General features: G+C 42.0%; 1 protein-coding gene across 1 annotated transcript in view; it reads right to left on the bottom strand.

The window, feature by feature from the left end:
* Positions 1–7,991, bottom strand: part of HNF4G (hepatocyte nuclear factor 4 gamma) — a 72,746-nt gene extending 64,755 nt beyond the window's left edge. Inside the window, exon 1 of the mRNA XM_070747944.1 lies at positions 7,788–7,991. The gene's annotated coding sequence lies outside the window, so the exon portion shown is untranslated. The remainder of the gene's footprint in view (positions 1–7,787) is intronic.
* Positions 7,992–26,757: the final 18,766 nt, after the last annotated feature.

The following is a 26,757-nucleotide window of genomic DNA, read 5'->3' as shown; positions in this document are numbered from 1 at the left end:
TACCTATGTAGAAGAGAAATATTCTCCCAATCAACAGGCACAAGTGTAGATTTATTTCGAAACATGTTAAACAAACCACATTTACTCTATAAAGAAATCACATCAATGAATTAGCATTTCTGCAGTTACATCAATGTATCTTGAACATTATTTTTTACTATTTTCAGATCAAATCTGATTTCTTTTCTGTATGTTTTTATGAACACATGAGCATTTATGGCATGTCACTCAATATCTCATTGTGATTCCCTTGCCAAACTTTCCATGAACATATTTTCTAGTAATGTTGTCACAATTAAAAATGGGAACACAATTAATACTACCTATATGCTCTATACAGTATATCTAATCCATAGATTATGATTTGTAATAAAATTATGCAACAATTAAATGCATTTTTAGAAATACTAAATGCTTTACAACTCTTTCTGGACCTTCAAAAACACTAGTTCAGAACATGGGAAAGCAACAGCTTTTCAGCATAATTTTAGTATATAGCTTTAATATAATTGTTACAAAATTCCATTCCATGTAACCTTATGAATTTTATTTGGATGCAAAATTATTGAATTGACTAGGATTTGGAATTAGATACTCTGGTGGTATTTAAATACACATTTACCTGGGAGTAAATGCACTGGGATAAAAATTTGCAGCAATACATCTATAGGCAAAGACTTCAGTGCTGTGCAGAATTAAGATAGGCAACACTTCCTGGAAGTCAGGAAAAAATGTTTGGTGCAAACATTCAAAGGGCCTGCATTTCTTTTTTTTAAAAGAAATACAAAAACCCCAGCCCTAGTTTCCAATTCCAAAGTCCTCTGAGATCCTGATGTCAAAATTCAACAGTAATGTGATCAATTTGGGATAGAAAAGAAATTAATGGGGAAAAAATCATAAATAAGGATGGAAAGAAGGCACAAAATCTCTGTAGCAGAAAGAAAATGGCATCCTCTGCATTAATCTATGCTAGGTTTTCTTTCAACTGTTTCCCAGATGTGGAGTCCTACAGGTTCTAACTGGTTCTCTAGAACCGGCAGTAAAGTGGTGATGATGTCATGAAGTCAAGTCTGTGGCGCTGCTATCTTGGATTTTGCTTCTGTGCATGTGCAGAAGCTATTTTTTTTATTGCTGCGGAGGGGCGCGCATGCACGCACCCATCCAACCCTGAGCAATCTAGAAGAAAAAAGATCCATAACCCATCTTTTCTATTTCTGATACTATGTAGTTCTCACAACATGCTAAACTAGAGTTTTTATAAGCAAGCTTTATTGATTATAGCATCATGTGTAGAATTTCAAAACCTATTTTAAAAAAAAGCAGTGCTGGGTTTGCACATTACATTTAGCCACACCCAAAGAAATCATATACATACATTTATTTCTTTGGTTCACTATTCAGTATTAAAATGCTATGCCAGTCTTTAAAATATCTACTCTCTAAAACTACTAGACATAGGTTTATCAATCATAAAAAATCCAGATGACCACCAGATGTTAGCAATGGATCAGAGGTTGTTTGTTTATTTCCCTGCTACCATATAGCTTTTATCCAGAAACCTCCCATTTACTACTAAGACAGTTAATAAGAAAATACTTCCTTGATAGGGAAATAAAACCTGAACATTTCATAACTGTTATAAAATTACATAGCTAGATAGAAGGGGAAAGGAAGCCTTGTTAAAAACAGAAAGTCTCAATTAAAGGTATATATATGCCAGTGTAACATCATCTGCTCTGAAAATCAACAGAAACTTTCCTTTATCGCAGGAATTCTGTTTCAGGAATCCATGAGTAAAAAAAAATAAAACAAGAAAAAAGCCTTTTTTTTAAAAAAAAAAGTGTTCTGAGTGAGTTTCTTGAACAGCAACTATGAAATTACAGCAGTATGGCATGTTATTACTGCCTTTCAAGAATTCAACACACTTCTAAATGTAATGCAACCCTGTGAAATAAACCATTATCTTCTTCCATACTAAAGAATGGAGAAAGAGGCTTCAAGATAATGGTTTGCCTAAGTCCACCTGGGGACCTCAATAAAGAAACAAAATGTGAACTGATTAAATTCATGGTTAAAACATTCCTCCTGTGTGCCAATGTAAGGAACATCTTTAAAGCTCTCTTTAAAACAGTTTTTTTTTCATTGTACTGAACCAGGAAACTCCAAAACTGTAGTTTAAGTCTAAAAAAAGATTTAATATGGTTTTAAAATAAAGACCAACTCCCAAAATCTAGATGGTTCAAAAACCATAACCTGTTTGTATGTATTTTATCCTTGCATGTTCTGCACCATAATTCTGTTCCCCACTATCCACTAAAACCTGTTGAATCTCCGATATGTCCACTGAGTATATTGGGTATAATAAATTTAAATCACATTAAATTCTCTGGAATTTGCTCATTTCCCAACATTGTACTGTTAGACTCTTCAATAAAATGGTTCCTTACTACATGGAAATAAATCCCTCTCAATGGAACTGAGCTTATTTCTACAGGCGATACACTGAAAGTAATCCACAGAAGAAAACAAAAACAGGATAATGGTTTAAATATACTTGAAGAATCAAAAGAAATTCAGTACTACTGTCCAGACTGCTATTCCTACTAATGCTAGAGAATAGCATTAAAAAGTACATAGAAATTTTATAAATAAAATACTCCAAAATTAGGAATGAAATGTTCTAATGAGACTGCTTTCATAATAGTTGTGTTTTATGTGTAACAGATTAATGTCTTGCAACTGAACCATAGTTTATTGAATTAGCTAAGGGGCTTTAACTTCTATACCTTATAGAATCACATTGGTCAAATGCCAAAATGGGAGTGCTATACCTTCCAAGTTTCTTCTGGAACCCTCAGAGACTATGGTCTTTTGACCATGCTACTAAAAAATTGACGGCATGGTTTCTGCTATTTTGAGGTTTGATAGTAGTGTAAAGTATTGACACTTTCAGCAATCTGGCATCAACAAAACACATGGGATTAAAATTTCCATCATACCCTGCAGACTGAACAGACAGAAGTTACAGTCCAACACAATGAAGTTTAACTTCTAGAATTCTGCCTGGAGAATTCTGGGTATTGAAGTCCACATACCTTAAAGTTGCTGAAGTTGAGAGATTGTGGTCCAACCTATCTTGAAGAGCAATAATAATAGCCAACACTGGCCAATAGCTTCTTTCCCTCTATATATCACTTGGGATTTCATCCCTTAGTGGAAAATGCAACCTTTCTTTCTGTTAATTTGAAGGCAGACCAGTACTTCCACGTTTACTCAGTGTTAAATGAGGAAAGACAATTTCTACTTTGTTATCCCTAATCAAGTCTGATGAACATTGGGGAAAAGAGAGAAATGGTTCTGTTTTCCAATTCTACAAGACACAAAAATGAAAGACAATGTTCTGGGGGAAAAAGTAGGTGCACTGGGATCTTGTCCTACGCTTGATTTTTTTTAAATGTGTATAAGGTGTGCTTCAGGCAGAGCTGTTGTGCATCTGTGAGACAGGAAGAAAGAGACAGGATAGCAAGTAGTAAGCAATGAACACAGCATCTAAACCATGTGGGTTTTTTGTCCCCTTTCTCAAAGCTGCAGGGTGACCAAGGAATTATGGGAAGCATGAAGCAGGTTGCAAAAGAACATTCTAAGTGTTTTCCATCTTAAATCCCTTTAAACACATTTTCAAAAAAGCAACAAGAGAAAGAAGAGAAAAAGAGAATGTGATGATCAATAAAACATTCAAAACAGCCTCCCCACAACTGACATTATGGACTTGCAAAACAACAGAATTATCTGTAGTACTGAATAATTTTACATCACCGGCAAAGAAGATGCAACTGATTTTAAGTTGATCACATAAGTTCTTGATATAGAGCAAGAAAAGTATGAGACCAGTTGCAACATAGTACCTAAAACACTGCCTTGCATAACACTACTCTTAATTGATCGTGGATTAGACAACGAGTTCTATATTTTGATTTTCTGCAGTCTATTAGACAGGAAAGCAACAATCCACTTGTGCAAATGTCCATAAATGTAATAAGACTTTAATTTAAATAACAGATTATCATGTATGTATAGCTTTACCTTGATCAAGACATTTAGTCCAGATGTTTTTACAGTGCAAAAGTTGTAAATTACAGGATGAGTTTTTCCTAAAGCCAAACTGTTGTTTGCCTCTAAGTGGTAAATGATGGATTGGTTTATAATTGATTATATAACTTTGCATGTAACATAGCACAAAGAGATTGCTCTATAATTTTCAATTGAACTAGAGTCACTCTTTTTAAAGATTGATATAACTATAGCTGATGACTATAGAACAGGCAGAGAATTAGTTCGAAATGACAATTCAAAAATTGTATACAAAGGTTCAGCTAGAGTAGTAGCAAGGTTTTTTTTAGGAAAAAAGCATATAATCCATCTGGTCCTGTGGATAGCGATGGCTTTAGATTACATAATGTTAATTCAACATTAAGGTAAAGGTTCCCCCGTTTATGAATGCTAGTTGTTTCTGTCTCTAGGAGCAGTGCTGATCTGTTTTTAAGCCGAAGAGCCTGCACTGGTCAAAGATGTCTCCGTGGTCATGTGGCTGACATGACGAAACACTGAAGGCGCACAGAGTACTATTACCATCCCACCAAAGTGGCTCCTATTTTTCTACTTGCTTTTTTAATGGTTTTTGAACTGTTAAGTTGGTAGAAGCTGGGAAAAGTAACAGGAGCTCACTCCATTACACAGTGCTAGGGAAATAAATGTAACCAAGTTGTGAGTGGGAGGTAGTGAAATATACTGATTTGAATAATCAGCTACTTTGGCCTTAAGGCAGTTCTGTATGGTGGAAAACAATTTAATTAGTTATTGTTTTAAATATAAGACTGCTTTATATAACTGCTTTTTAAAACGATAATCAGACAGCAAGGAGGCTTTGTGCAAATGTGCTGTCATGTATATGAAGTAAGTTGGAAGAATTAATCAAACACTAAAAGATCTACATATTAAAATAATCTTTTAAAAAATGGGTTTTATTTTGGATAGTTTAAATCCACCAAATGTAATGATATCTCACTTTTTTCTTTTCTTTTTTCTTTCTTTATTTTTGTCTGTTTATTTATTGAATTTATACTGCATCTATCCGCTCATGGTGACTCAAGGTAGCTTACAGAGTATAATTGTATAAAATTTAGTATCATATTTTGCAGAGTATATGACGCACCTTTTTACCCCAAAGAGGGGAAAAACTTGGGTGCATCTTATATATCGAAAGTAGCCCCATCCAGCCATCCCCACCCTTTGGCATCTGCCTCCCACAAATTTACCTCCTTACAACAAACAACGCAGAGCCTGATTAGCAAAAGCAACTGATTATCAGCCTCCCAACCAGCAGCTGACTGAGGCTGCAGGCAGGATTACATGCTAAAATGAAAGTGAAACTAAAACTTCAAGGAAGCAAATTGCTGGGAGGGAAAGGCAGAGGCAGAATTTTATTTACTTGTGCTAATCAGTTGCTGAAACTGTATGCAAGGAAGTACGTCGATAACAATAAAAGTCTATAGAATATTCAAATTATTAGACCTATTTTTTAAAGACAGTTTTATTATTGTTCTAGACCCGGGGTCCCCAACCACCGGGCCGCGGACCAGTACTGGGCCGCGGGGCATGTTGCACCAGTCCCCAGAGTCAGCAGCTGCCGGCCCTCCTGTTGCCGCCCCCTCCCTCCAGCGCTTCGCCTCCTGCCAGGCAAGAGGCCTTGGGAGGCAGGTTCTGCCAGCCACAGGGTGATGGATGGGACAGAGGGGCGGGAAGGACCGGGAGGTTCAAGCCTCTTTTGGCTTCTGCTGCGGCACGCCTTTGTGTTTTTGGCTGGGGGGGAGGCAGGAGGGCCGGCCTGACCCCCTCCCTCCAGCGCTTCACCTCTTGCCGGGCAAGAGGGCTTGGGCCGCAGGTTCTGCCGGCCACAGGGCAATGGCGGGAAAGAGGGGCGGGGAGGACCAGCACCCCCATGCTTAATCCCGCCCCCAACCACACCCCTTTCCGCCCCTACCAGGCCATAGAAAAATTGTCTTGCTGAAACTGGTCCCTGGTGGAAAAAACGTTGGGGACCACTGTTCTAGACAACTTAACAAAATGAAACTTTTTAAAATAAATACTTGACCTGAAGAGGCCCAGTGCTATTGTATCTTCTTTTAAATAGCAGAGAATAATGTATACCTCAAGAAAGCCACATCAATTTTAACAGCATCTGTACAAATATAATCTGAAATGTAACAGTGTCCTGTTTGGTATTAAGATTAAGGCAGCTGAGTTAAACCCAGGCTTAGTCATGTTTCAAATAGATATGTTTAAATAATTGGGAGGAGTTAGTGGACTATGTTTAAGAAAACTTTCTGGCATTAACATGCTGCCATAATGTACATTTCTCCAATCCTTTTCTATTTCTATGGGTCAGGCACACATGCACAGAAATACACAGAAAACAGTGTGTATCATCTGTACTGTTTCCTCGGAGGCAAATTGCTGAGAGGCACAGGCAGATTCCCCCCCCCCTTGTTTTCGTCCCTCAAAACTATACTCTGGTGCGTCTTATACTTTGAAAAATACAGTATATCAGTGACAGTGTCTGTATTTTATTTAGACCTCTTTGCCCTAAATAAGGCAGGATTATACCTGCTATAATACCCAAGCAGCATTTGGTCAACTCAGGAAATGAAATAGATATACAACAATTGAGCCCACCTCTGAAAACATGGCCCAAGGCAGGGCCAGGACAATGCATACCAGAACACTAAGAGGCACCAAATTTCCTTAACATTTTGTTGCAGGATCTGCCCCTTACCTCTCAGGTAGAGGCAAGCATAACTGTATATTCTTTCCTAACCACAGTGGAATTTACAATGTGTTGGGGAAACGCCCTGGGAATAACCAGAAATCTCTGCACTCTTGAGGAAGCTGTCCAAGTTAGGTTGGTTTTTAATGAACCTCTCCTTAACAATTCTCTATACTATTCCTGTTGCCTTATATATTTGCCCCATTATGGATTGCACCAGTAGAGGACATACCAATTTCCTTATATACATGATTTTACAGTGACATAGAAACCTAGAAACATAGATTGAGGGCAGAAAAAGACCTCATGGTCCATCTAGTCTGCCCTTATACTATTTCCTGTATTTTATCTTAGAAAAGATATGTTTATCCTAGGCATGTTACTGTGCTTTTACCAACTATGTCTGTTGTAAGTTTGTTCCAAGCATCTACTACTCTTTCATAATATAATATTTATTATTTTATGACAATCAAGTCTACTCTGAAACCCATCCCACCGGAAGTAGGATTTTTTAAAAGGGCTCCAGTTATCGGGCAGGGGACAAGGGAGGTCTCCCAAAACTTGTTTTAAATCCAAGCTCGTTATAACTTCTTTTCTTATGAAAAGGCGGGGATTTTCGGAGAGAGAAGTGGATTCAGCCCCTACTAGCCATAAAGGGAAGCAAGAGCCGGCTGCCTTCGTTCCCTAATAGGGAGGCTGCAGTCCCGCCGTTTTGAGGGGCGGGAGGCCCTGGGTAGGCAAGGCGGCGGCGTGGTGACCTCTCGACTTGTGCGAAGCCGTCGCTCTCGCTACTTCCTCGCCTCGACACGGTAGCAGCCCCGGCGGCGAGAGACACCGGAGGGCTCCTCCGGCTCCCAGCTGGGACCAGAAAGGCCTCGTAGTTCCGGGCAAGGCAAAGGCGCCGGCGCGAAGGCAGCCAAGAGCTCGCGTCTTTCTAGAGGCGCCGGCGGAAATAAAAACTTACCTGGCGGGTGAAGCGGCTGCGAGTCAGCTCGGAGGCGCCTCAGAGGAGCACGTCCGCGCGCCCTCCCGCCTCCGTTTCCCCGGCGGGCCTCGGCTTTCGTTCGCCCGGCCACCGAAGGCAATCTGTCTATCCCTGAGGGGGCGTGAGGGGAGAAAACAAAAATAGGAACCTGGCTTTAATGGCGACGGGGCCCAGCGCCGGAGCTTTCAGATCGATTTACTAAACAAACTGAAACGTGGGTGGGGATGTTAAACAGTAACTAGGAGCACACGGAAAACTGGAAGTTCTTTTTTTTTTTTTTTTTTTTTTGCTTTCTTGCACGTCGCTGGGCCTCAGTTTCTTATGCCCGGGAGCCATTTCTCCCTCACGGGCGAACTCCTGTCCCGCCTTGGGCTCGACGTTCAGCCTCGGCCGGGCTGGTAAAAGCGGCACCTTCTGTGCTAAGTCTCCCAAGAGCAGCCACACGACGCAGATGGGAGAGGACTTTCACCTTATTTGTTTATTTATTCATTTATTTATTAGAGTTGGAAGGGAATTTGCACTGAAAGATATTGAAAGAAAATGCAGGGTGTCCTGCATAAGCCAAGCCCCCAGTGTGGTAGTAAAACTTTTGATAGCCCTTCACTGCTTGTAGGTCATGTGGTCCACCCCCCTGCTCAATCAGGAGTGCCTATATCATTTCGGACAAATGGCAGTCCAATCTCCCCTTGGAAGTCTCAAGTGTTGGAGGGCTCACAACCTCCTCAGGCAACTTCTGTTCCACTGGTTAATCGCTCTCACCGTCAGAAAATTTCTCCGTTGAATCTCTCCGTTAAATTTTCTCCCTTGAATCTCTCTTTGGTCAGCTTCCATCCTTTGATCCTTGTCTGGCCTTCTAGTGTTTTGGAAAACAGCCTGACCCCCCTCTTCTGTGGCAGCCCCTCAAGTATTGAAAGACTATCCTATCTCTCCTGGTCTCTTTGCTAGACTAGTCATGCCCAGTTCCTGCAACCTCTCTTCTGATGTATTAGTTTCCAGTCCCCTTATCATCTTGGTTGCTCTCTTCTGCACTTTCTCTAGAGTTTTAATGTATTTTTTTTTTGTAGTATGGTGACCAAAACTGGATGCAGTATTCTAGGTGTGGTCTAACTAAGGCTTTATAGAGTGGTGTTAGTACCTCCCTAGTCTTAGAGTGTATACCTCTGTTGATGCAATTTAGGATTGTATTGGCTTTTTTGGCCGCCACTGTACATTGTTGGCTCATATTCAGTTGGTTGTCTAGCAGGACTCCAAGATCTCTCCCACAGTCACTGCTGTTTAGTGTGGTTTCACCCAGTTTGCATGTATGTCTTAGGTTTTTCTTACCTAGGTGTAGGATTTTACTTTTTTCTGCGGTTGAACTTCATTTTGTTTGCTTGAGCCCCCTGTAGGACTCTGTCCAGGTCCCCAACACTTTACCCTTAGACTATCCACAGTTGACCTCTCAAGATTCCCAAGAGGTCAGTAAGGGGCATACATAAGCACACTAGAGTGCCTTCCGTCCCTTGTCCTATAGTCTCTCTTATATCTCCTATATCTTCTCTACTATATCCTCTATAACTTTCATTGTGTATTGGACAAAATAAATAAATCTATATCTTGAGTCTGTCTTCCGGAGTAATTGGCTACTCCCACCAGCTTGGTGTCATCTGCATATTTGATTAATTTCCCCTCTATTTTCTCATCTAGATGCCTTGGGTGTGATCTTAAAGCATCTGTAGCACTGCCCTGGATAGACCCGGTGTGAATGCAGTCCTCTAGGTGTGATCTAACTAAGGCTTTATAGAGTGGTGTTAGTACCTCCCTAGTCCGGGATTGCATCCCTCTGTTAGTGCAACTCAGGATTGTATTGGCCTTTTTGGCTGCCGCTACCTTGTTTAAACAAGGTGTGGATTTAATGCAAAGCTACTATGTTGGTGTTCCCTGAAACATTCGTCCAAGTTGTTTTGCAGAGGGTCGCGTGGTGCTTCCCAAGAAGCCACTTATTGAAGGCTGCAGGTAGCAGACCGACCTCCCTGGATGGAGCTGTGGGCGGGGCCACGGTGCTAAACTCCTGTCTGGGTTCTCTAGGTTTTACCTGTCCTGAAAGTAGTTTTCCGTTAAATACATCAAAAGCGTGGGGAGGATATGTGTGGGAGGGCGTGGGAGGAATATATTTGCTTCAGCTTCTTGGGACGCTGGAATCTACGTTACTCTAAAAAAATGTGCGAGTAGCAGATAACATCTCAAGGATATCTTAGACCAATAAAAGCATATACCAATAAAAGTATATACATAGGCACCTATTAAACTGGATTTCGGTGTAATCCAACGTGGGATTCGACGGGTTTCGTCCAGCGCTTGCAAGGCTGGACGGAGCCCATTCTGCTGTCCATCTCCATTCGGAGCTAGCGGGCAGGAGCCCGAATTTCGTACTTCTTCCGTAGCTAGAGTTGTCCCCAGCCGGGGGTGGGATAAGAATAATTTGTTAGCTAATTACAACAAGCCTAGTCTTTTGCAGTACATCGAGGATTAATAGGATTTATATCTGCGCAGACCTAAAGTGGTTGAACAACCAGATTCCACCAACCTATTAATACCTAAAATCTAATAAATGTAAATTCTAACCTATACTTTTTTTAAAAAAAATTGTCAGTTCCTTCCTGAGATGCGCGTTGTAAACGGGGGTCGGGATGCAGCCAGTAACTGTTAATCACATTGCTGATTTAGTGGGAATTAAACAGGGGTTTGAATTTCGTCTCCGGGTTAGTACTTGTCACCAGGATTTGGTTGGACGGGTGAGCCTTCCAATGTTTGGCATTGAGAGCTACTCTAGGATTAACTACCCTGGGTTATGCTGCGGATGCCCCATACAGCCCTTAAAGAGAGCTAGTTTTCTTGCCACTTCGTGCTGATTTTGCATCTCGGATGTGGTAGCTCTAATTTAGTTTGATTCCAAAATTCGACCACTTGTTACCAATTTATTTGGATAAACCAAGTAAGATGGACTGCGTTAAAAAAAATTAACTGTAACAAAAGCATAGGTGAGCGTTTCGGTCTCTGTACCATTCCTCCGAAATGATTTATGGTGTCATCGCTGTGCCGCCATATCTGCCATTAATATATACTTTATGTCGCTGCACGAATACAAATGTGCGACCCTATCTTTCCACCTTTCAGAGTGTCGGACCGGCTTCAATGGGGGCAAAATGACGCCCTTCATATGCTTCAAAGGGTAGCAGCAGCTGCCACTCAGGGTCTTTCTTAAAGGAGCTTTTAGCGAAGAGGGTTTATCATTGTCCTTATTTATCTAGGTACCGTACTAGTTGAGGCTCGATTCGCTCCACACCACTGAACACAAACTTAAGCCAATTACATTTAGCATCTCCTATGAACCCAATTTTTCACTAAGGTATTTGCCAAAGTGTTGCGGCCTCTCTTCAGGAGCTGCAGAAGATCCTTTGGGGCTTCCCAGGGCAGGTCACGCCACAGCCAGGAGAGTTTCCCTCCTAATGACCAGGTAACCGCATTCGATCCACTAGGAGAAATCCCCTTCAATTTGCGAGGGGGATAAATGCAGAAGACCAGTTGACGGACGTATCCGAAAGTAAAAGAGGTGAAAAGAAGAAAGTGAAAAGTCTCCCAATCTCAGAGAGATTTCAGAGACTTTAGGTGAGCATTTTCAGGCTTGAATCCCGCCCTCCCCGTTCTTCCCACCCAATCCTAAATATTGTATAGATGTCCAAGAAAAACGCATCTGAAATCTGTGCATGGCCTGTGTTAAAAGGAAGCATATTTTGCTTGAACGGAAAATAAAGGTGAAGTGTGCATTAAATACCTGCGGGATTTTTATTTTTAATTCCCCGAGTTCTAATGAAGCAGGCTTTCCGGTCTAACAGCACTCTTCATCTCCAAGTATTGCTGCGCAGTTGGCCTAATCAGAAAACCTGCCCTGTCCGCTTTACGGCGACTAATCTCTCTTCCTCCTACACAAACCCTCGCCCCCCCCCCCCCCCCCACCTTCCCGTCTTGACTAGGCGGCAGCAGAAATTACTAACCGGAGCGGCCGCGGTAAACAGCTATTTGATCTCCCCTGGCTGAATCTCGGGGACTGCCAGCGACGATTACCTGTGGTTTTGTTTCCAAATTAAACCCCGAACAGGCTCTTCTACTTTCGGAGGCGATTTAAGCAGGCCGCCCACCTCGAAGTTTCAATGGCTAATACTCACCAGGGGTGGGGAACGAGAAGGCAACGGGACACGGATGAGCTGATTTTTGTTTTTTAAATCTCCCCAAGGTGATCTTTGACTTCTGCTCTTGTGTGGGTTCCTCCTCCCCAATTTCATGCCGGTAAAGGCCATTCTTGGGCTTCCTTAACTAGCGGAGCTTTACTTTCGAGTAAACGCGGCTAGGAAGAAGCGGGAAAGGAAGCCAGGTTTAGAAATGGGATGCGTTTTGTTCTCTTTGCCTTCAATGCCAATCGGGCAATATGAAGAATAATGTAAACTTCAACTATCCCGAGCGTTTACCGCCTTGAAAAACAGGAGGTTTTTGAGATGCGTTCTTTTGAAAATAACATTTTTAAAAGTCTTTATTTTACAGATACAGACCCTTCGAGATTCGTTCAGACGCTATGCTGGAGGTGGCGTCGGGTAAAATACACTCTGCGAATGCTCAGAAACACTAGCTATCGTCAATCACCCTCTAACCATTGTTCATAGAAATATTTCATAGATTTGCACTCGGTGCTAAAGGCTGTGTTCGCATATCACGTCGAAATGTGAATTTCGTAGTCAGGGGTATTCAACTATGGATTATAAACTTAAACATTTATCCCTTAGCCCGTTGGCGAATTATTGCCTATTTTACAAACCATTGTTAACTGAACTGTGGTTTAGCTAAATGTATCCACTCAGTTAGTACCTGTGATAGGGAGCTGATATGCTCTATACACCATAGGTATGCTATACATACGCTATACTTCACCAGCTACAAGTAGGATGAAATCTTATAATTTCCGATGGATTATAGGAATGGCAACCCAAAACGCCCGCAGGTCTTTAAGTTGGGAAACGTGTGTGTGTCTCTGTGTGTGTTTGTGTAACATTTTAAAATATATCTTTTTGAGCTGCGAATTACAATCTGTCTCTCTCTCTCTCTCTTTCTCTCCCTCCCTCCCTCTCCCCCCCTCTCTCAGTGAATTAAGAGATGGAGAAACGGAAGAACAACCCCTAAAGCGGTTCCGTCAAAAATGCCTTTTTAAAGACTACCTTTTCCCCTGTGCGGTTTCTACCTAGTGTTCTGAGATCCCCTCCGAGAATATCCTACAGGCCTAAGTAGGGTAGTGTCGGGTTCCTTTTGTATAAATCCCAGCCAGGCTGGTCAATCGTCAAGAACAAGATCATAGGATATGGAATCTCCCAACACTGGGGGGGCTCTAAATTTTATAGTGTTGTTTAGGCCTGGCCGGTTTTAGTAATTCGGAACCGACACCAAGATCCTAAACATGGAGAGATAAATCGCCCCCTGATATCGAGGAAAAGCTGTCTGTTTTACGAGGTTGGAAAGCCTCGGAGTGGTTTGTCCAGCCAGCGCCTTATCCTGCAGCCCTTGAGCGCCTGGGTGGCCAAACTCAAGCGGCAGAAGGCAGCCATCCGGGTCAGCCTCACCTGCAATTAAACTGCACTTCACAAAGCTGAACCGGTGGGCGGTTGCATCAATTCATGCGAATGGGATTGGACTGCAAGAGCTCCGGCTGGGAGCATTGTGTCGCGCCTTTGGAAGCCGAAGGAGATCAAGCTCAGGGCCAATGGCCGAAGCAAAATCAGAGCCTTCTCCTTTCCCCGATGTCCATGCTTTGAAAAGGGCTGCGATTTTCAGCAACAAAAAGTAATTTAAAAAACCTGAATGCCTGGTAAGGTCAGCCAAGAAATTCCTAATCGTGCTTGTTCTTCTTTTGTTTAATGAGTTCGTAGGAAAAGAAATCAACACGTTATCTTTTTTGTTGTGGATCTATTTCAAGTGGATCGTGAAATAAAATTAAATAAGGGTCAACGGAATATTGTGCACAACCTACACATCTCTAATTCAGCCCCACCCTAAGATTAGCTAAAATACTGGGAAAACTGGAAGTCACTATGAGCTCTTCCCAAAACCATTTATTTGGAAAAAATACCATGGGTTCCCGAAAAAACTGACTTCCAAATTCCAATTAATTGCGATGGGTTTTCTGAAACTTCAAGTCCAACATCCTTCTTTTAATAGCAGATCGGTGAAACGGCAGTTGTTTTTTTTTAAAAGGATTACCCATTCTACCCCAAATGAATCACTTTAATCGTCAAGCAATTCAGGAGAAATCAGGATCATCGCCGTCACCACCACCATCTCGGTTAACAGCTGGACCCTGACACGGCGGAAGATTGTGATGATGTCGGAGTCCAGCTGTTAACCAAGCATGTTCACCTCGCCTTGTCGTCATTTCGGATATTCACGTGGCAGGAGTTTGTAAGCCCGCCACCCAGGATTGGGCAAGAGGCTGACATAAATCTGGGGACAGTCACCCTCTTTTAACGGGTGAAAGCACAGAGGGAAGCCAAAGTCGTGCATGGATGAAGGAAGGAAGGAAGGAAGGAGGAGCACAAGTATTTTAGCCCGAGCAAGGCAAAGACTTCGAAGAATCCCCCTGATCAAATAAGAGTACTGGCAGTGGGAGAGGGGGAAATGGTCTCTTTTTCGCTCACACGAACGGAAAGTGGCTTTGGAGTACCGCTCCTGTTATTATTTAATTTATGGGGTGCACTGAAGGTGATACTTCCTAAACGCTTGTGGGTGGTTCCTTTCCGAAGGGATAAGAGGTCCCATTATTGAAGGAACAAAAATTAGCCAGCACTTCCTCATCGCTGGGAGGAGGAGAGAAGCTGCCATACACAACGTAACTAAGTCTCTCTCTCTTTCTCTCTCTCCCTCACACACACACATACACACGAGCGCCTGTTTCTTGCACCATGCGGCCGTCCCGAGTAGCTGATGTGGGGGCGCAACGCTCACACGAACTGTTTTGGACTGCGCGGGGTGGGATGGCGATAAAGAAGATCCTTGCTCTGGATGAGACTTGATGTCAGATGGGCCCAAAATAAAATTTAAAAAAATAATAGCTCGCCCTGCAGAATTTCTGCTGGGGGAGTCACGGGACAAAATTATCCGAAGAGCTTTGGGGCACGTATTTTCTGGCAAAGGAACGGTTTGCGAGGGGAAGGATTATTTTCATCTGAAAGTAGATAGTTGCTTAGAGGCTGGTTACATCTATCGAATGGGGTCCCCTCCCCATCGCACCCCAATAGCGGAGACCCTTGTGGCATCTTTAATAAACGGGAAAGTGGGTGAGGTTTGGGCAATTGTAGTCCCCTCGCTTGGACACGGCGGTTGAAGTGGCCAATTGGCCTTTTCGAGGTACTCTCTCTCCTGGTTTCTTCGAAGGGAGCCTTTCCTTCAGCACCACCGTCAACCGCCGCTTTTCGCCCACTGAAGCGATGGGAAACCGTCGCCCAGCCATTACAGAAGGGGGGAATTGCTAGGCGGCAGATAAGAGTCCATCCACCCCCACCCCCTTTTATGAGCCCTTATCGCAGGTGCAATAAAGCCGAGGCAAAACACCCGAGAAGGTGCCTTGGCAACTATCTGAGGGAAAAGTTGCCGGTGGAGCCAGCCGGCCCAGCCTTTTTCCTCAGAAGCCGCGGTTTGAAGGAGGCGTTGGAAACAGCCCAGGGCGTGAAATAACTGGACTATCCTGCACCTGCATGCAGGGGCCTTGGAGCGTCTCCCTCAGCCCCTTCGCCCCGCAAGAGACTGACATAAATATGGACACAATTCCTCTGCGCTTCAAGATATTTATCGTCAAATTAGGAGAAAGTCAAGCATTTCTGCTGACCTGAAATCCCTCTGCCTCCCCCGGGGTGTGTGGGGGAACAAATCTTGCAAGTCCAGTTAACAGCTCGCCTTAAACCAAATCCTGACCCCTCAGATAGCGGGGCTTAGATGGAGAGTTTCTCCTCCAATTTGTCGAGGACAAGGAGAAAACCCCCCGAAGCGCTCCTTTCCCCTCAGTATCTGGAAGGCGGCGCGCTCTTTATAGATAGTGTTTATATTTCAAGCTCGGCGCCCTCCCGGATTGCGACTTCCCACAATTCCTTGCCGTCGCCTCCCGTGCTGAGGGCGCGACGGGCGAGGAATTAAGACGGACGCCAAATTGTTTTGCCCGTCGTCCATGTTTTTTGCTTTGTTCTTTTGAAACGTTTCATAATTTTTCCGCTTCGTTCCAACGGGATACGAATTCGGCCGTTCCGTTCTAATTAAACGTTTTTGCTGCTCGCGCTGCGAGGACCGTACTGAACGGCGCCCCCCCCCCTCGAGAAATCGAGGCGCTTCGCCTTAGAGGGGTGAGGAATCCTCCGCTCCCACCCCGCCCTTCTTATCTCCCTGGGATTTGCTGAGGCCCATAGGGATAGCCCACAGGGCCAACATCAAACGCTCCGTTCAGGAACGCCGGTTTCCTGGATAAAATAGAAGCAGGAGCCTTGCGTTCGCGTTAAATTCGATGCCGCGCGTCTGAGCCCGGAAAGAGAGGGGGGGAAGAGAGCGCTGCTCCGTTGGAAGGAGCCCCCGCGCGCGCTTTCCTACGGCTGGGAAGAGCGAGAGCGGCTCCTCTCAATCTCTATAAATCGTGAACTGCGGAAGTGAAACCGTCGAGAGAGGCAGTTCATCAGCCTCAAAGCAGTAAGTTCAAGTGTGACCGGAGGGCAGGCGAGGCGTCCCACTCCCAGCGCCTTTGAGACTCCGCCGTCAAAGATATTCTGAGACCTAGGCCTGCCATCTAGTGGACGATCTTGTAAACTACATGCTAAGCTTTCTTAAAAGTAACCCATGGCTTGAAAAGGCTTAGCCCAGTGATGACGAACCTTTTTTCCCTTGGGCACGTGCATGCGCAATGTCATGCATATGTGAGTGCCCACACCCATAATTAAATGCATGGGGAGGGCAAAAACAGCTCCTCCCACACTCTGGAGGCCGGAAACATCCTGTTTCCCAACTTCTAGTGGGCCCAGTAAGCTTATGTTTCACCCTCTCCAGGCTAAAAAGGCTTCTCTCAAACTGGGGGAGGGTAAGAATCCCCTTTCTTATCCCTCTGGAGACAATCTGGAAGGCAAAAACACCCTCCCAGAGCCTCTGTGCATGCCAAAAAAAATATTTTATTTATTTATTCAATTTTTTTTTAATGTCGCCCTTCTCCCTAGACTCGGGGCGGCTTACAACATGTTAGCAATACCACTTTTTAAAAGAGCCAGCCTATTGCCCCCACAATCCGGGTCCTCATTTTACCACCTCGGAAGGATGGAAGGCTCAGTCAACCTTGAGCCGGTGATGAGATCTGAACCGCTGACCTGCAGATCTAGCAGTCAGCTTTAGTGGCCTGCAGTACTGCACTCCTTGGCTCATAATAAAAAATCAGTTGGCCAACACACACATGCACGTTGGGGCTGAGCTAGGGCAACGGCTCTCATGCCAGTAGATATGGCTCCACGTGCCACCTGTGGCACCCGTGCAATAGGTTTGCCATCACTGCCTTAGCCCATCATGGAGAAGAACTACCGTAATATTTCAGGAAATGGGCAGGAGTTCAAAACCGGACTGTGAAATGATGAAGCCTGATGGAATATACAAGGGTCGCCCAGAAAGTAATGCACCACATTTTTTTCTTCCTTCAACAATTATTTATTGAACACCATGAAATTTACACTCAAGAAAGAATGATGTTTTTTCTACACTCCCTATCTTTCCACGTAATATCCGTCCCGTTCTTCCTCCAGCGAGACACAAGGGTGTGTATGCCCTGTCAGTACCACTCCTGGTTCTGGTCACTGAGCCATTTCTTCACTTTGCAAATCACTTCTTCGTCATCCTTAAAATGTCTTCTTCAACTAACTGTACTTCTGTCGAATGCAGATTCTCCATAAACTACACAAACATTTGTGAATGTTCTCAACAGTTTCTTTCTCCGCAGTGAGAAATTCAATGACAACACGCTGCTATAATGTACATCACTTACAGACGCCATTTTGAAACACTGCTGCAGCTACGCTATCTGTCTGAAGAAATGCAAAATTCACACATGCACTCCTGACAATTCAAATAATGTATATCTAAAGTTTCGCATTCGTACCATTATTGTAGGCTGGTGAATCGCTTTCTGTGTGACCCTTCGTATATTTCTTGAAGAGACCATACTACTTTCTTGAAGAGACCTTACTATTCAATACGCATAGGATGTTTATTCCTTGGCTTATATTTTAGAAATCATAGTTGAGACACTCATAGCAATAGCACTTAGATTTATATACCGCCTCACAGTACTTTACAGCCCTTTCTAAGCAGTTTACAGAGTCAGCATATCACTCCCAATAATCTGGGCCCTTATTTTACCCACCTCAGAAGGATGGAAGTATGAGTCAACCTTGACCCTAGTGAGATTTGAACTGGTAAACTACGGGCAGCAGAAGCAACTTGCAGTACTGCACTCTAACCACTGCACCACAAAAGCTCATAAACAAATCATCTAGACTGCATTCAAAATACAGTGATACCTCGTCTTACAAACCCCTTGTCATACAAACTTTTCGAGATACAAACCCGGGGTTTAAGATTTTTTTGCCTCTTTTTCCAAACTATTTTCACCTTACAAACCCAAGCCGCCACCACTGGGATGCCCCACCTCCGGACTTCTGTTGCCAGCGAAGCACCCGTTTTTGCACTGCTGGGATTCCCCTGAGGCTCCCCTCCATGGCAAACGCCACCTCCGGACTTCCGTGTTTTTGCGATGCTGCAGGGGAATCCCAGCAGCGCAAAAACGGGTGCTTCGCTAGCAACGGAAGTCCGGAGGTGGGGTTTCCCAGCAAAGGGAACCTCAGTGAAATCGCAGCATCACAAAAACACAGAAGTCCGGAGGTGGGTTTTTGAGGACTTCCGTGTTTTTGCGATGCTGCAATTTTGCTGAAGCTCCCATTGCTGGGAAACCCCACCTCTGGACTTCCGTTGCCAGCAAAGCACCTGTTATTGCGCTGCTGGGATTCCCCTGCAGCATCACAAAAACATGGAAGTCCGGAGGTGGGGTTTCCCATGGAGGGGAGCCTCATGGGAATCCCAGCAGCGCAAAAATGGGCGCTTTGGCTGGGGAAAGGGGTAGGTTTTGGGCTTGCACGCATTAATCGTTTTCTATTGATTCCTATGGGAAACATTGTTTCGTCTTACAAACTTTTCACCTTACAAACCTTGTCCCTGAACCAATTAAGTTTGTAAGACGAGGTATCACTGTACTTGTTCAAAAAAAAGTGCACCTTATATTCATCTGAACTTTTACCTTGTGTTGTTTCTCATTTAACATACAATTCCTTGCCTTATAAAATGTTAAATTGTGATCAAAGATGATGTTGCTGTCAATGTGAATTTTAGCATATGCAAAATTCCCTACCTTACCTTTTTGCCAAATGCACTTGTAATTAAAAAATAAATGAAAAGCTTCAAAGCAAAGCACTGAATCGTAATATTTTATTTCCAAATGGGCTTCTGGACTCTATAGATATTATGTAGAAAAGTTGGAATTGCAACTTAGGGCAGATATTCTATTGAGTTACAGATTCATACGTTTCCTGTAATTTTTCCACTATTTATATATAACTTGCAGTTATACTACATTTTCCCTGTCAAACATAAACCACCTTGAACATATACATTCATTTTCAGATCCATACTCATGATTGAGAGCCAGTGAGGGATGGTAGCAAAGGTTTCAATGTGGATACTATGAGTTCTATTCCCACCTTAGGTACAAAGTCATTGATTCTTTCAGTCCTAGGGATCACTTTTGAAAAGCTCACTAACAAAACCTACAGGCTGACTTGGAGACAAACAAAACTCCTCAAGCCAAGTCTGTTTAATATTCACTGCAAATTATTTGTGATTGCACTCAACAGCATAGACTGTAAACAAAAATACATTCATTCGCTTATTCTTATTTAGGGTTTATGGGTAATAAAGAGGCAGAATTGTGCCTATATCACAGCATATGGAAAACATACCGCAACATTATCCCGCCTTTAGTTGTATCCCACTGCAACTTGTGCAATTCTCATCACTGTGGTTTTAAATAAAATTATTTTCACGTAAGGGGACACAATGTGAGTAGGCCTTCAACATTTTTGTAATGATTGAAGGAGTCACTAGAGGCAAACTGCTGCGAATATTCTCTGCCTGAAACCCTGTATTTGTCCTCAATTTTTTCTTTGCCCCCCCACCCCCGCTGATGGGCACATAGCACTAGGGTGCAGTTCAGGAGAAATATAAAAATAAGCATTAAAAGTGTGGGTAAGGAGTATTTAAGAAGTATGTGAGGTAACTAAAGAAGACAAAGTATCAAAAATGAATGAGCGTGGACAAAATAGCTCAAATTAAAGATGCATACAGAGAAAATAAATGAGGATTAATTTTTCAAAACCAAGAAGGGCATATGAATGGGCCTAGCATTTTTCAGTCATGCTAGCTTTTAAGAGACGTAGAGTTCAGTTCCCAGAATTGTCCAGCCAAATATGCTAACTGGGGAATACTAGGAGTTGAAGTCTATCTGTCTTAAAGTTGCCAGTAGTGTCCTTTACTGCTGTCCATCTTACTTGAATCCACCAAATTTAACATTTGGCATTATTGCCTTTGGAAAACAGGATAAATACAACTATTTTCTCATGTGAAATAAATGATTGGTAACCAATGCCGGTTCTAATGGAGAACAACCTCTTAGATGGTTCTCTTAGATGCCATGAATTATATTAAAAGTAGTAGTATAAAAACAAGACCAAATTCTTTCTGCGATATTTACAATAAACTTCAGATGAAAGTATTAAATGTCTTTGGAATTAATCTTCAAAATTTATATCTGGATATACTTTGGAAGATTGCCAAAAGTGGATTGGTTTTTAAGGTTCATGATTATAACACGAACACAATAATATATTAATCAATTGTTAAAATCTTACATTTTATTTGGCACCCTTTATTTTTGGTGATTCTGCAGAACATGCAATCAGTCAAAGCTAAATGCAAACTTTGTTTTATTATCATTTTTTTTCACTCCTTGCAACTGCTTCAATGTCCCTACCATTTTCTTGACAAAGTTTTAAAGGAATAGTTTGTCATTGCCTCCTTCCTAGGCTGAGAGAAATCAATATCACCCAAATGGTTGGAGCATTAATACACACACACACACACACACACACACACACACCTACCTGTGGGTTGGATTATGATGTTACAAGGGAATTATTGATCCCAGATCAACATATGTTCTTTATAGATGAGCAGATTTAAGTCTTACTACAAGATTCTACTCAAGACATTACACAGGTTTTTAATTGTTGGTAAAGCTTAATATAAAAGTTTGTTTGTTTTATTTGCACCCATCTTTCCACAAGTTGAGTGTTGGCTCAGTTATACAGTGAATGAAAATGTATTCTTCTGTTTGCTACATTCAGGGGTAAATGATATACTGTATACCTTAAGCAACCTAACAAAATCCTTTATATTCATCCACATAGTAAGGAAGTAAACACTCTTAGGCCTTGTAGAAGTGTGTTGTTGTTGTTTTTAAAAAAATCTAACTATATTTCTGGGGTGCCAAAAGTACCTAATGGGAATTAGACAGGCTTAATAAGGAATGGTGCTTGGAAATGGGAAATGGGCAAGACTGGTTGGACCTGTGATCAATGGTGATATTTTTCTCCTTCAAACACCGACTGGGAGGTATTATTTATTGAAAGTTCTGCAAGATAAAATAAAAATAAAAAGGTACCACACCACAGAACCTCTCTTCTCGTGTACTCATTCAGCCTCCCCAAATGAAATGCTTCATATTTCTTATATGTGGGGACTACAACTCCAGAATTCCCAGCTAGCATGCCTCTGGCAAATCAGAGAATAAGTCTTGGAGAAAGCTATGCTACCTCTATAAAACAGCAGTCTCCAACAGTTTTGGCACCAAGGGCTGGTTTTGTGGAAGACAGTTTTTCCATGGACTGGGATAGAAGGGGCTGAATTTTTCTTGCTCGCCCACTGCTTGCCTTCAGATGTGTGCTCCAGATCTTAACAGGCCGTGGACCAATACCAGTTATAGATCCCTGCTGTAAAACACAATTGCTTGCTCCTTAAGGGAGCTAGGAAAAAGGTGAGCACTGGAATCAGGATTGACCTCCAGTTCAGAATGGTACAATGCACCATTCAACATTATGATAGCTCAGTCTGCTGCACATCCATGCTATGGATCCATGACAATCATCCTTTGAACAGAGGGAACAATCAATAATGAAATATTTTAAGGGTTACACTAGCTGTCTTCAACCTGGTTTCTTCTAGATAAATTGGACTACAACTGTCATCATTCCCCATTAATGGATGGATATGATTTTTCTTTCTCCCCCCCCCCCCCAATGCATATGGAGAACATGAGGTGTCCTCAATCTTACACATAGCCACTAGTGTTCAAAAGGTGACAGTAGGTGATGCTTATTTCTTCCAACTAACACGAGGTGGCGATATAAGCTTTCAATTCTTGCATCAGTGGGGCAAAAGAAGTAAAATTCGGGATGATGCTGATAACCTCATTGTAATCTGGAATAGAAAAATGTGATATGAATAAATAATAGCATATTATAAAATGTCACTGATAGTAGAATTGTTTTCTACAGCTACCCTGGTAATTTTTGGTAGAATATTTTGCGCTCCTGCAAAGAAAGCAAATGACTAGAATTTGTTTGTGAAATGAGTGCTATATACATTTGACAAATGAATAAATAATATATACAGGCAATATCAGAAAATAAACATTGGCTCATATAAAATCTACTATTCCCTTTCAGATTGATGTGCCAATTAATAGGCTTTTCAGAAACCTTCCTCAATGTTTTACCATTTTTAGAGGTGAAATGGTTAGTAAGTATAAAAACATTTGTTTTCAACCCTAGTGTTCTAATGATGGACCTTCCTCTTTATTTACTCCATCAAGGCTCCGGGTTGTAGGAAACAAGGAAAGGAAAGGAAAGCCAATCCTGAATAATATGTGAATGGGGTACTATTAGAAAATATCAAGACTGCAATTAAGATTGAAGAATTGGTGGGGGAGACCTGGAGAAAACAATGACAGCAGAAATGGGCTACGGCTACGGAGTAGTAAGTTTATGCACTATTTATTGAATACTTAATAGTTCTTTTTATTGTCCTTCCTTCTCTAGTACCTTAGTATGATCCTTAATTACTTTTAAAATTGGAAATAATAAAATAGTATGTTTTTACACATAAACCCTTTAATCATTTTAATCATTATCTAGACTGAACTTTTATAGCAATTAAAGAAAATTGAACTACTTGCCTAATCTGTTATCATACTGAATCTCATGGGTTCAGTACAAAACCTTAAAATGTTACTGTGCTCCTCAACAAATAATGATGTCTATCATTTGTCCCTTTTGTGGCTATTCAAATAATGTGACTTAATTAACTGAAAAAGAGTCCAAGCACCTATTTGAAAACTTATCTTGGTCGGTTAGCCACTCCCACCCAGTCACATGACATTTAAGCCACCTCCCCGATCACATGATTGTCAAACCATTCCCACCTGGTCACATGGCCGGCAAGCCACTCCTACCCGGTCACATGGCCACCAAGCCATACCCACAGTGCGGCAGTAAAGATTTTGGCAACCCATCACTTAATGGCAGGTAACTTCCACACTAATGAAGGTAAAGGTACATGTCCCATGATAATGTTGCCAGATCCAATCTAGGTTGGTCACCAGAACCAAAGGTTTAGTCATCCAAGCTTTCAGACTCATACTAGAGCCCAACCTCAAGGAATCCCTCTCTCACCAGAATGTGACATATTGTGTTAGAGGTTCCCAGAGGATGGCTCCAGCATGAGTCTAAGAACTCTGTTCCCAAATTGGATCCTGAAACTTCTACACTTTTACCCAACATCAAGAGGAGTCTGGTAGACCATCTTCCAACTAACACTTTTTTTAAAGGCAAAATTTTGTGAACTGCAGCACATTTCATCAGACACAGGCAGAGGTGGGTTCCTCTCAGTTTGGACCAGTTCACCCGAACCGATAACACCTACTGGTGACATCAAAATGATGTCACAGAATCGGTTCAATCGGTGCATGTCCATGGGTGCCACCATCTCTTTTTTATTATTTTTATTTTTAATTATTGTTTATTATTGTTGTTGTAATTTTTTTCTGTTTTTTTCTTCTGAGCATGCACAGAAGTTGAATTTATGGCACTGCACATACATCACCATCTTGTTTTCAAATTTTCTTTTTAATTTTTTATATAATTTCTTTGACACTGCACATGTACGTGCATGCGAAGCATATGTGCACCCACGTGGCCCAACCACGTGGCACGGGAGGAGGTAAGTTAGAACTCACTCCTGAATATATGAAGCGGTTAAACAGGCATGGGGTTGAAAGGGGGACTGAGGCAAGGGTGAATGGGGGAAAGGGGGGCAGCTATACAGATAAAGGTTACCAGGGACTAATAATAATAATAACAATAATAATAACAATAATAATAACAATAATAATAATAATAATAATAATAATAATAATAATAATAATATGAAAATCTAAAAATCGAGCTGCAACAACTCTGGCATAAGCCAGTGAAAGTGGTCCCAGTGGTACTTGGCACGCTGGGCGCAGTACCAAAGGATCTCAGTGGACATTTGAAAACCATCGGAATTGACAAGATCTCCATCTGTCAATTGCAAAAGGCTGCTTTACTGGGATCGGCAAACATAATTCGCCACTACATCACGCAGTCCTAGGTGCTTGGGAAGCGCCCGACTGGTGATGAAATACGAAATCCAGCATAGTGATCTCGTTTGCTGTGTTGTACTGAAATAATAATAATAATAATTATTATTATTATTATTATTATTATTATTATTATTATTATTATTATTATTTATTAGATTTGTATGCCATCCCTCTCCGAAGACTGAACTGAAAAAGAGTACTGTATAGAGGAATAAAGTTGACAAAAGTCATACCAGTCATGTCACCTGTTATATGAATGGTTGATGAGGGTTAAGCTTGAGATTATGATTCATTTGGCAGATGGTCCTTCAGTGAGTCCTGGAATGACCAGCACATCTCTTTGAGGAAAGAATAAAGGTGACATTTGACCTGCTAAGCACAGTGAACCCAAATCAAATACAGACATATTCCAAACAGAATAAAGGGAGTTAAAAACGAAAGCAGCTGTTTCTGAGGAGCCTGAAGTAATGAAACTTAGATTACAGAAACCCCTGTAAGTCCAAAATTCAATTTGGGGCAGGACTCTGTTTTCCAGTACCACCAACATCTATGGAACATGTACAGGATGGATGAAAAAGATTCCTTTGAGCATGTAGAGATTCCTTGGCTGCTTCTTTTTGGCTGTTGTGCAGTTATGACTTCCGCTGCAAATAATCTGGATGTGAATCCAGGACTTTGAGAGTGGGTTGTATTACCTCTTATAACTTCAGCAGTTTCAACACCTATAATTTGGGAGTTTATCCCTGGTGGGAGTCAGTATTATAGGTTTTGCTAGGTTTGAACAAGTGTGCTAAGGAAGAATACAGCATCGCAATTGAGAATATATTTACCGACTGAGTACGCAGAGGGCAGTAGGGGAACAGGACCACACTTACCAGCCCTATCCTCAAGTGGAAAATGAAGCGAGAATTCTAAACACAGACAGCAGTGTATGTGCAGCCTTGTATACTAAAGTAGTAGGAAGAATCCTGTGGGCTCTCTCTCTCGCTCTCTCTTTGCCTGAAATGCACACGGAGAACTTCTGGAGATAAGCTTTTGTGCCAGTGAATTTTTTAAAAAATCCCTTCCGGTAAAGATGGGATGGGATCAACATTTAGTGCATTAGTATTGAAGGAATGAATGCCAAACTCCACAAGGTTACAATATCTCAGAGGTGTCAGTAGTCTTGTATTGATTTCAAATGAGAATAGCCCATTTAGTTTTTGTGAACTGGCATAAGGTTTTAAAGATGATGTTTGTGTGTTTGCTTGGTTTTAGATTGTAGTTACTGACCTGAAATGCTACCAGTTTGGTCCGTACTGGTAGTGGCAGCAGCTGGTGCTTCAGAGAACCATTAGTGGCAGCAGTGTGAGGCTCCGCCCACTTGCGCGGATGTTGCCATTTTTTTTTTTTAGCCCTCTGCGCATGCTCAATGCCAGCGGTCCCCAAACTACGGCCCGTGGGCCGCATGCAGCCCGCTGAGGCCATTTATCCGGCCCGCAGGTGAGTGACAGGAGCACATCTAATTTTCCATGAATAAAATGTGGTATTTTGTTAGTAACCAATATCAATCATCAAAAAAGTTGCAAAAGTTTTTTTTCTAATTTTGTCATCCAGTTACATTCATTTTCTTTTAATTAAATTCCCTCCTTTAAAAAGTACAACACCAATTACATTTCTAACTTATTAACCATTATGCCAAAGTGCTTCCATCTTTCTTTATACATTTTTCTATAAGCGAAGAAAAACTTGTATAGACAATCAGATGTTAACAAAAGAAAATTAAAAACAGAACATAAACATATATGAATTTCAGACTTCCCCCCCCCCCCACTCTAAATAGTACATTTCCATTTTGTTTTTTACTTTAAAATAAGGTATGTGCAGTGTGCATAGGGATTTGTTCATAGGTTTTTTGTATAGTCCGGCCCTCCAACAGTCCGAGGGACAGTGAACTGGCCCCCTGTGTAAAAAGTTTGGGGACCCCTGCTCAATGCCTTCTGTGTATGTGCAGAGGGTGAAAAAGCACATGCAACAATGGCTTTCAAACTGGTAGGGAAACTAAGTAGATTTTACCCCCACCTT

Source organism: Erythrolamprus reginae, chromosome 3, assembly GCF_031021105.1.
Source record: "Erythrolamprus reginae isolate rEryReg1 chromosome 3, rEryReg1.hap1, whole genome shotgun sequence".
Taxonomy (NCBI): Eukaryota; Metazoa; Chordata; class Lepidosauria; order Squamata; family Dipsadidae; genus Erythrolamprus; species Erythrolamprus reginae.
The sequence above is the reverse complement of the archived record's forward strand: the minus strand, read 5'-3'. Positions and strand labels throughout refer to the sequence as shown.